The sequence below is a fragment of the Protopterus annectens genome, chromosome 2.part2 (assembly GCF_019279795.1).
Source record: "Protopterus annectens isolate FY-2018-M chromosome 2.part2, PAN1.0, whole genome shotgun sequence".
In the NCBI taxonomy this organism is placed as follows: domain Eukaryota; kingdom Metazoa; phylum Chordata; order Ceratodontiformes; family Protopteridae; genus Protopterus; species Protopterus annectens.
The window spans coordinates 713,173,881-713,183,459 of NC_056730.1; the positions used below are offsets into that span (position 1 = coordinate 713,173,881).

Consider the following 9,579-nt stretch of genomic DNA (forward strand, 5'->3'; position numbering starts at 1 on the left):
TACCACAGGGTTCAGTTCTAGGACCTCTCCTGTTTGGTATCTACTTCTCTGAAATACAGGCTAACACAGAAGGCCTCTGGCTAACGAAGTTCGCAGATGACTGCAAACTAGGAGCCATAGTAGAGTCCCCAAATGATGTGGACATCCTACAGAAGGGCCTCATTGAGACAGATGCCTGGTGTCAGAGGCACGGCCTCAAGCTCAATGCCAAAAACTGCATTGTCATTCCCTTTGGTAAAAACTCTGTACCCATGAACTACCACATAAACGGCAGTCTACTTAACACCGAATGTGTGATAAGAGACCTTGGGACCCAGGTGGATAGTAGTCACTCCTTTGATAATCACATCGCCACAGTAGTCAGGAAATCCTTCTATGTGGCATACCGCATTACAAAAGGGTTCTCATCCAGGAAAAAAGAGGTCATTGTTCCCCTCTACTTGGCACTCAGAGTGCCATTATGGAGTACAACGCTCCTTTTGGAATGTACCTCACAAGACATCTGCAGCAGCTGGAAAGGTCACAGAAGTACCTCACAAAGAGGATTACTGGCCTTGAACAGATGCCCTACACTGAACATCTCAAAAAACTCTAGCTTTACTCTGTAGCTTATCGCCTACTCCGAGGAGATCTCTGCCTAACATATAAAGCTATGTAAAACCCAGAGCTGCTGGACATTTGCTAAACCTAAAGAAATCCCAAGCCTTCCAAGCTACACACTCTAGGGACCTAAACCTTGTCACCACAATAAACAGGACAGCTGGAGGAATAGATTCCTGTCCCAGAGACTTCCTATACTCTGGAACAAGCTACCCATCTATGTCAAGCAAAGTTCCTCATTAGCACTCTTCAAGAAAAATCTTGATGAGTGGATGGGAAATAGGAAATACACCCAGGGGATCACTGTCATGTTTAATCATAGCCTCACCTCAGGTTTCGTGCCCACTGAGTGGCGCAGAGCTACAGTTATCCCAATCCACAAGGGGGGATCCACCTTGGATCCCGGAAACTACCGTCCCATCAGTCTGACAAGCCTTATCTGCAAGGCCATGGAGCGTATTATCATGGAACTTATAAACAAAGACATTGGCAACCTTCAAACACTGGACCCCACCCAGTTTGGGTTTGTGAAGGGCCGATCTTGTCTCCTGAACCTGATTGACTTCTTTGAATCAGTCTCCAGAGCCATGGACAAGGGTAAGGTTGTCCACACAGCCTATCTAGACCTTGCCAAGGCCTTTGACACTATCCCCCACTTTGGAATCTAAGTTGGGCATTAATCCCTATGTCACCCAATGGGTTGCTAAATGGCTTACTGATAGAACCCACACTGTAAAAGTAGCCGACTCCAAATCCAGCTCCAGACAAGTGACAAGTGGAGTACCTCAGGGTTCAGTCCTGGGGCCGCTCTTGTTTGGCATCTACTTCTCTGAAGTACAGGTCAACACTAAGGGACTCTGGCTAACAAAGTTTGCAGATGACTGCAAACTGGGAGCCATTATTGAATCCCAAATGATGTGGATACTCTACAAAAGGGCCTTACAGAAACAGATGCTTGGTGCCAGAGCCATGGGCTCAAGCTCAATGCCAAGAAATGTATTGTTATCCCTTTGGGAAAAAACATGTATCCATGAATTACCATATAGGTGGCAGTACACTAAACACAGAAAGTGTGATAAGAGACTTAGGGACACAGGTGGACAGTGGTCTCACCTTCGATAACCACATCGCCACAACAGTCAGGAAATCCTTCTATGTGGCACACCTCATCACGAAGGGCTTTTCATCCAGAAAAAAGGAGGTCATTGTCCCACTGTACTCATCCCTCATTAGACCCATTATAGAATACAACGCCCAATTTGGTATGTACCTCTCAAGACATCTGCAACAACTGGAAAGGCCTCAGAAATACCTCACTAAAAGAATCACAGGCCTAAAGCAGATGCCCTACGCTGACCGCCTTAAAAAACTCCAGCTATACTCTGTCGCATATCGTCTACTCAGAGACGATCTCTGCTTAACATACAAGGCCATGTCAAACCCAGAGCTGTTGGGCATGCTGCACTTAAAGAAATCCCAATCCCTCACAGCTACACGCTCCAGGGATCTAAACCTTGTCATCACAATAAACAAAACATGCTGGAGGGATAGGTTCCTGACCCAGAGACTCCCCAGACTCTGGAATAGATTGCCCATACACGTCAAGCAGAGTGCCTCTCTGGATCTCTTCAAGAGGAACCTTGACAATTGGATGGGAGAAAGGAAATTCACCCCAGGGATCACGTCAGTCACCCTGCTAGACAGGGGTCCAGGAAAGTAAATAATGTGGGAAGAAATAGCCAGGGAATTGTTATGGCTAGGCTTGTATAGGCCCTAGGGCTGATAGGTTCATAGGTTGGTACTAGGCTATGTGGCTCTGCTCGACAGGGGCACAGGAAATTAGCTTTCTTGGGTGGCATAAGCCAGGAAACCTTGTTGGCTAGGCTTACTTAGGCCCTTGGGCCGACAGCCTAGTACCTACCTATGTATAGGGCGACATTTTTTTGTGGGAACACATTGCCCTTTTTTTTTTCATAAGGCAAGAGTGAGATGTTGGGGAAGGATGGTGGGTCTACTTTACATGATCGACAGCTAAAATGTTCGACTTTCATATGGCCGAGACCATATGATCGAACATTTGAAATGTCGATCATGTAAACACCAAAACACAAAAAAAAACCCACTAACTCTGTTTACCATCTCTGAGATTGCACTATATTGCGGTAATGGGAAACTTCCTGTTCTGCACTGTATGGAGATTTCCATTCAGATCAGTCGAGCTTTTGAAAGTTCGATCATATGGTCTCAGCCATATGAAAGTCGAACTTTTAAAAGTTCGATCATCAGAAGGGGACCCAGGACAGGAGGTATATTTGGGGAGGTAGGTTGGGTAGGAAGACAGACAGGACAGCAGACAGGGGTGGTATATGACACATGTGGGGGGTAAACACCTTGGACGGGGAGAATGGTTGGCTATCAGATGCCCATGAGCCCCCAAATGGATACAGTGGGACTGAGGTCCCCACCCATGGGCAGTCACTACTGCACCTTCACAGCCCCAAAGCTGGCTGTGCTGGGGACTGAGTAGGAGGAGCAGGCTGACTCTGAAGATGTGCCACACGACCCCCAAGCTGGCGTAGCAGATCTCCAAACTCCTTTCAAAGCTCACTATGCACCAATCCCCAGACCTGACAACGGGTGACAGCATCCTGTCCGTGCCCGCTCCTGGGTGGGGCCATCTCCTGAGGCGGGTCCACCCTAAGGTGGTGCAGGAACAGTGGATGAGGAGGTCACAGGTTGGTTCCCAGTGCTATGGCCAGTTGAGGCGGGACAGGCGGATCCGCTGGGATCAGCCTTCCCAGATGTGCTATGGTGTTGCAGTTTTATAACATATGTTGGTTAGTCATGAAAAACACATTCCAGGATTAGTTATAACAGCATGCATAGGTATTCCCATTAACCCAAAACAACAGATTTGGAACAGTTGCATAGCAAACAGAACACATGCATATATGGAATCACAGTGGGCATTGTAACAGCATGCAGGTTACATTGATAGCAACAGGTCACCAATGATAGTATTTGAACAGGGAACATTAATAGTCAAATGTTTAAATATTTGTAGAACAATAGGACACATGTCCCAACAGTAGGTTTGGCGAAAAATATACCTATTGATTTAATTGTTTAGATTATTGGTGCAGATAGGGTGGGGGAGAGAGAAAGATGTCAATTAACAACTGTATAGGCTTCAATTGCTCACAACTTTAATGATCATTCCTCTAAACATTACTCTCCAGGTATTACCTCACTTTACATCGACCTATGGCCTTGGGTTGGGTAGTGGTATGTTTGTACACAGTGTATAATTACAGCCTTATTACAGCTAATTTATATATTTTCTTACCTGGCATACCTGTGGAGGAAGTTTCTGTTAACACTACCTGACTGTTTCTACCCATATTCACATAGTCAGGGTTACATATGTGCACTCATAGTGTGTGTGTGTGTGTGTGTGTGTGTGTGTGTGTGTGTGTGTGCTACTGCCATACTCTGCCTTGATTTCTGTCAGTCACCCTGGATGTGGGTGGCAGTGATCACTAGCTGTGACAGCATGACACTTGACGGACATTTCTTGGGGAGACTACTTGGTGTATGTACTTATCTTGCTGTCATTGCAGTCTTGGTTTTGGCCAGTGGGTGTTGACACAGTGTGTAATTACAGCCTTCTTACAGTTAAGATATACCTTTTCTTACCTGGCAGACCTGTAGAAGAAGTTTCTGTTAACACTACCTGACAGTTTCTACACATATTCACATATTCCTTGCTGAAAGTATGCAAACAGCTTACTACCACTCACGGGATTCGAACAGTGTCTGTTTGTGCAAAAAAATAGAACAAAGTTTGTGTTTCATCAGAATGAGCTATTGAGAAACTACTATCTCTTGTTTGACTGTTTTCTGCCTAATACTCTCTTGGTTGTACAATCTGACCTTGTAATTCTGACATTCATGCATGGCAGATAGTTCTTATACTGTGTATTCATACTTTGACATAGCACAATCTGGAAAACACTGGTTAACACAACATTACTATTCAGGTATCGGATCTTGGTGCATGGAACATTTCATACAGTTACTCTCCTGTTTTACAACTCCACAATATTTGTCAGATGAGCCTTGATTATTTAATGCTTTCAGAGCTACAGTTGCTGTGCAGAAACTGTACACATTTCAATTCATACCACCACACACCAAAGTAAACACAACCAGTCCAGGGTTTTGACTTTTGACAGGTAACGACACTTTTATTGATATATGCCCTGTACATCACTATTACTCTGCTAATGTTTCTTTTATTCAGTACAAACCATATCCATTTTTAAATACTGCCAGGTGACATTCTATTCCTCTCTATTTATTTCCCTGAATACTACAAGCTAGATTTGTACTCACCAGCCTCATGATGCAGCCTTAGCAGCCTGCTGGCGTGGGCATCCATGTTCGCGGCATTCTCATCTGCAGCTGTACAGGAGATAGAGAAACATTTATGCATACCTATCCATCACATACACAGGCTGGACTTCGGAAAACACTTCTTGATACGGATACTTACACACAGCTGGGACAATCCTTGCCCGTGCATCTTGGACCCGCTGGTCCAAGAGCTCCCTCTCCCTATGCTTCAAGTCAGCCAAGTGGTGCCGGACCTGCTCAGCAGTCCGAGGGATGTCAGTGGCACTGTTGATATCATATGTGAGATGGTCCCAGGCCTCTGCTTTGTATTGGGTGCCCTGGTATTGGTCTTGCAGCAGTCTCCCTTCATGGTCTTGTACTAGGAGTCCAACCATGACCCTCACCTTCACCAACACCAGCCATAGTGTCTGCAGTGATCAGCTACAACTGGTTATGATTGTACTCCTGCCTGCAAGGTTTAAATAGGGCTGATTTCCTGCCCTTTGTCATATTGGATGGTCTTAAATGTGCTGAACTAAGCTACACAACAGGTAAACCCGCTGAGTTAAGGTAGACATTGCTTAAAGGGGTAGATGCTAAGCACTGCTTACCAATGCGCAAATCCGCTTCTTCTTCTTTCGGCTTTTTCCCAGTTAGGGGTCGCCACAGCGGATCACCCATCCGCTAATGATTGACAGTGGAGTTTTACGGTGCCGAGGTGCCAGCCCGGCGCCCAACCTTCCACGGAAGACACACACTCACACCTAGGGCCAATTTAGAGTGTTCAATCCACCTACTGCATGTCTTTGGTATGTGGGAGGAAACCAGAGCGCTAATTCTTGCTTAGCATTTACATTTAAGCAAAGCTTCCACCGGCTAAGCAGTGCTGAGCACAACTTAGTGCATAAAATGAAAGCTGAACAATGCTATCAGGATTGTGGGGTTCATCTCTCATTAATGACATGTTATGATATGTATGTTGACCTTCCATAACATCCCCCTATGTGCTTTCATGACATTACATTTTGTGTGACTATGCTGTATGGGACACTTGTGTTAATATGGGGGTTTCACAACTTTATTACATTGACACCTCACATTTGGACCTAGTATGCTACTCTGGTTTGACAAATATATGTTATTTACTACCTAATTATAAAAAAAAAATTAGTACCGCTTTCACATATAAAATTGAAATATTTTCATTGGGGAAATCAACCCATGAATGACTGCATGCAAAGTGGATGTTCTAACCACTACACTATCTCACACTGCAAAGTTTAGCTGTATATTTGTGTTTAGCTTCTTGTGATGTGTAAGCTAGGCTGAGCATAGCTGCGTGATGCGCACACCTGCTCTACTATGCTTAAACTTTATTGTGGACAGAAAAAAAATATTGTTTTATCTGTAGGGGTATGCACATTGCTTTATTCACCTTAGGGCAGGACATCTTAACAACTACATCATACATGAGGGAATAAATGTTGCTCTCAGGAACATGGCATACCATTCTGGACATTATCTGTACTGGACCATTGTGGGGGCCTGTGCTTTTGTGTTACTTTACTTATTTTGTCCACAGACACTATTATAGTGACATAACAGTGTCTGCAAACACTGTAGATGTTTTGGAATTGCCGTACGGCAATTCTGGAGTGCAGGGGGCATTTGTAGTGTGTGAGCAATGCTTGGTCATGCCCCCTGCGCTCGCACACAGATCGCGTCCATGTAGATAACACAGCAGCGCACTGTCATGAATATGCAAGGCACGCTGCTGTGCTGCACTGGCACAATCTGCTCGGAGTTTAATGAATCCCAAGGTCAGTCTCTGCATTTTGGGACTCTCTGTGGAGGGTCCCGACATTTCAAATGGTTACCTCTAAAGGCTGGCTCTAAAAAGCCCAGGTTAAAATTAAGATTCATATTACATATATCCTTCCCTGATGAAAAATGGAAATCGAACCACCAATCAATTAAATAAACAAACAATGCCAATATTTCCTTTGTGCATTAAAAGCACTCCAAAGTTAGCAAGGAAGAGGTATATAGCAGTTATCATAGCTTTCAGCAGCTCCAGTTTTCTTTCTTCTCTTCAAACAGCATATTATGATACAATTGTGGGAATTATAATCATTGAATAGTATTCCAAACTGAAGCTGCAGGCTTTTCTTTAAAAGATGCGTCTTTGCATCAGTCCTTAGCCTTCCAATAAAGCCTCACTTTAATCATTAAATTGAATAATATCATTATCTAAAATTCTAGAGAGCTATGAAAAACGTTAGCCCATAACAACATAAGAACAACAGTTCATAAATTAAAATAGTTTAACATTCATTTTCTGAAGAGTATGAAGAATGTAACTATAACTGGGAGTTTCTGACTTACTGCTATTCTATAACTTCTCATTTTTTCTTATTTAAAATGTGCGTGGTTGCCAAAACTATGAGACCACGGTTACAAGTAACAGAAACGAAGGTCCTTGGAAGAGCTGCTGGATCACTCCTCCTTGGCACAGTGAGGAGCTTCACAGTCTATGGGGATCCCAGAGAGTAGAAACCGTGGTCATTCGTAGTGACAGGACGGGCTTACTTACCAGGTTGCTTGGGCACCTTGAGAAATCACCTTGGGTGCCTCCTCTTGTGGGAGGTGGCACAGACACACCCCAGTAGGAGGAGGACCCTCAGCAGAGCTGGGACATATTGAAGAAATTATACGGCATGCCTAGGAATGCGTAGAGATTCCAGGTGTTCCGAAAATTGTTAGTAGAGGTAAGAAATTCTGCTCAGTTCGCGAACAATGAAACCCTTAAGCAGAAGTAGTTCCGAAAAAAAAATGGCAGACTTTCCATTACATAAAACAACATTTTGGGCCAATGCCAGCAAGTACTGTGGAAGACTGTTAGTAGTCAAATTAATTGTACATTTTGATGGCTGTTCGAGTTTTACGGCTACTATATTGAAAGGAAGCAAATGTCTGCAATTCTTACACTGTATCCACCAGTCCGATCACATAACAAGTGGTGCACAGCTGTAGTACAGCTTTACTCATTTTTGACCCTACTAGAGTATTTGTACTCTGAAAGACAATCTACTTAAATTAGAAAAAAAAAAAAATTTAGAAGATTAAAAAAAAAGCCACGGGTCAAATCAAAGAAATTGCACTTTACTGCGATCACGCTTCCAAAACGTCAAAAATCAAGTGGAAATGGTTTAGATTTAAAATAATAACAATAATAAAAAAATCAGTGGCATAGTCCGTGCAGGCAGCAAATTCAAAAGGTTCCCGAGAGGCTCGTAGTATGGGACTATCTCCCTAAAGAGAGCCCTGTGGCAAAACACGCCGCATAACTCACCAGGCCTTTCGTGCCTCACAGGGAGCTCATGCCCGCCTTTTTGTCAGACTCAACACTCACCTACCACCTGCTCTATGCCTTTTAATCTTTCCTGCTTCTGGGTGACATTCCTCTTTGTATCAATAAACTTTACTTTGTCCCACATGCCATTTGTGACTTTAAAGAACATAAGTGGGTTATAATACTGAGATATTTCATGTTCCTCACAGAATTCACGGTAATAATATAATTCTATTTTTATAGCACATAGGTGAACAATGTACTTAAATAGTACCCTGATTTTGAGGCTTTGTCACACATTTTTTTTTACTTTGTTCCTGATTTTACAGGGAACATGTTTAGTGCTATGCTGTGTGCTATCTAAGTCATATACATACTGTACGTTTAGTACACACAGTCTGCAATGGGAAATAACACCAATGCGTCTCCTACTCGTAGTTTGGTACTGTGCTTTGAAAATATTTCTGCACACATAAATACCTGGAATTGCATATTTTTGACAGCTAACATAAAAAGCAAACAAGTTTCATAACAATCAATAAGCAGATCTTACCGTAACTTCAGCCCTCCTAGCAGTAAGTGTGGAATACAGAACGATCCAGTTTTTGTTCTTCCCTTTTATGTTTCAGAAGGAGAAGCCAAACTATAGGGGGCGGAACTTCTGTTCCCTCAATGGATTTAGATAAATATGACAACTCCCCCAAAGGTTTTGCGTGTTGCCAGGCCTCCCTTTGCACTCGATTAAATAAATTTCTCCCAAAGCTGTCTAAGAAACACAGTGACTCTCTGCCGCAATGATATTTCTAAGACGTACTCAGCTAAAGTGCATCACATAGCTCTGTAAGTTGCTTCTTTGAAAAAAAAAAACATTTGTTACACTTGTAGTCAGCTGACAACTACTTCTGCGTGCATTTAATGAAGGCAGCATCTGAAGAAATGTGTACACTTTTAAATTCGAGGCAGATTGAGGGAGCAGTAATATGAAACCGACTGATTTTTTTTTGGCTACATTTTGTGTGTCTTAAGCACACGTCTCAACTGCCCCTAATTTTGCAGAGCTTTCCTGACTTTGCCTCATAATTTTTCCCTTTTCTTGTAAAAATTTTGATTTTCTGGTAAATTGCTGAGGATTAAGTTTAGATTTGTTGACATCCACGTCAAGAACACATAATAAGAAGTTAGGCTCTGAGACTTGGTCGTAGCTGTTTGTAGTGCATGGATGGTGCTTTTAT

At 43.1% G+C, this 9,579-nt stretch overlaps 1 protein-coding gene across 1 annotated transcript in view; it reads right to left on the reverse strand.

Moving 5' to 3' along the window:
- The window catches only part of LOC122795781 (glutathione S-transferase-like), a 227,903-nt gene extending 218,719 nt beyond the window's left edge, over positions 1–9,184 (reverse strand). The window contains exon 1 of the mRNA XM_044064112.1: positions 8,901–9,184. The gene's annotated coding sequence lies outside the window, so the exon portion shown is untranslated. The remainder of the gene's footprint in view (positions 1–8,900) is intronic.
- Between the last annotated feature and the right edge of the window lie 395 nt (positions 9,185–9,579).